Below are 2,185 nucleotides of genomic sequence, written 5' to 3' on the forward strand. Positions count from 1 at the left end.
TGAATCAGTATTACTTACATAAATGATCTGTTTTCAGTCACAAATCTCCTTTGAAGTCTAAAAGCAAAGAAAAAACTTGAGATCGTTGAAGTGTTCTACAGAAGAATTGAAAGGCCACTGAGTTGTTGAAAGAACATGAGAAGGCATCACAGTCTTCAACTTATCAGCTCATGGCAGGGCCACTAATTATGTTCTTTGTCCAAGGTATGGGTTTTTCTGTCCCTCACTCTGCAAAATTTTAGGAAATGTCCTAAATGTGTTGGATTGTCACACAGCAGTTGACTCACAGTTCTGGGGTTTGTCATTGACTCGTCTTTCCTACTAACCAGAAATGATATGTCTCATCAAGAAGATTGCATATTACATCATTATGCAGGGCTCTTATATTTAACTTGTAGTCTAATTTTCCTTGAAGTTGGCAAAGTGAGTATTTAAAAAATCGGTCAGCAGTACGGTGAACATACATCTGATAAGACAAAACAGATGGAAGCGCCTGGGTGGCTCCGTCGGTTAAGTGTCTGCTCTTGGCTCAGGTCATGATCTCAGGGTCCTGGGATGGAGCCCCACGTGTGGCTCCCTGTGCAGAGGGGAGCCTGCTTCTCCCTCTGCCTCTGCTGTGGCCCCTGCTTGTGCTCTTTCTGTCTCTCTCACACATAAATAAGCAAACAAACAAATAAATATCTAAAAAATAAATAAATAAAAGAGAGCAAAAACCAAAGAAGGTATTTGCATTAGAATTTCTGACTTTAAGTTTGGGGTGTGTGGGTGGGAGACAAAATTCTGGCCTCAATTTCTTCATTTGTAAAGATCTGTTAATGGTAGTCACATAGGGTTTTATGAGAGAATGTACAAATATGTGTGAAATGTTTACATAGGCTCAAGCATAAAACTGGCCAGAAAAGGGAGTTATTTTTCTAAAAAATACATTGACATATAACAATGTATAAATTTAGTAATGGAGTTTGTTTTTATTATTAGGAATAATGCTGGAACTAGTATAGTGCTTATCATAAAAGGGTGGATAAAATAGCAAAGGAACATAGCTCAGCTTTCCTTCAGTTGAAAAATAGGCATGTAAGTAAAGCAAAATATATAATTATTGCAATTATGAGAATATATACTGTGTAACACTTAAGGAAAAGAAAAATAAAGAGGTGATATCAAGGTAAAGAGATGAAAGAGAGGTTTGAATGAGGGATAGGGTGTATCCCAAAAGTTGGTTCTAAGTGACATATAAGGATGTGAAAATGTGAACTGTTTTAGTTATATAGAAAACAAGGTCAGCTTACATTCCCTAATATTATAAATCAGAAGTGTAGCACAAAGTGGAACAGAAATTCCCAAACCTTGCTGATATTCGGATTACTTTAGAGACTTATAAAAATGTAAATGCCTATGCTTCGCTCCAGAGATTCTGATTTTATAACTGTTGGGTATAGTCCAGTGAGCTGTGTTTTTACAAAGATCCCTAGATGAATTTTGATACATGGTTAATTTGAGAACAGTAGACATGGGAATGATGTATTTGTCTTTGTCGATTAGTATCTGCTCAGTCCCTACACAGAATTCCCTTTTCTCTGCAGAGCAAGAAAAGAAAAAAGCATGGTGGAATAACCCAATTTAAAACTGAAACAATCATCAGCTTTTTAAAAATGTCCATGAAAAAAGATTAAAAGTCCATTTGTCTCCTTTTTCTTTTCTGGTTATTTACAGAGGAGCCAACTTCTAGCCGCCTCTGAAGCTGGAGATAAGATACAGCAGTGACATCAAGTGGTTGTTATAGGGTATCTTCCTTTTTATTTGGGACTTTGATATTTAAATGAATTAACTTAAACAGGGGTTTGTTTCTTACTCCCTCCCCCTCACCTCACCAGTTAGACAATTTGTTCTTTAGTTTCTGCATACCTCATTCACCAGAAATGCTGAAAGAATGAAAAAACAACAAATAAAACTTGATCCTGACATGTGATCCTTTGAGTGCTATCCAATACATACACCTTTGTTTAGTTATTGCTAGAACCAGGTGGTTTCCGTGAAGTGAAAAAAAGTCTAAACTCAACTCTACATGCAGAAACTATGATAATGCTGATGAAACTATCCGTATATTTAAAACAATGTGATTCAGGGCGCCTGGGTGGCCCAGTTGGTTGGGCATCTGCCTTCCTGTCAGGTCATGATCCCAGCA

The sequence above is a fragment of the Lontra canadensis genome, unplaced genomic scaffold (genome assembly GCF_010015895.1).
Source record: "Lontra canadensis isolate GAN:19392208 unplaced genomic scaffold, GSC_riverotter_1.0 scaffold9, whole genome shotgun sequence".
Classification (NCBI taxonomy): Eukaryota; Metazoa; Chordata; class Mammalia; order Carnivora; family Mustelidae; genus Lontra; species Lontra canadensis.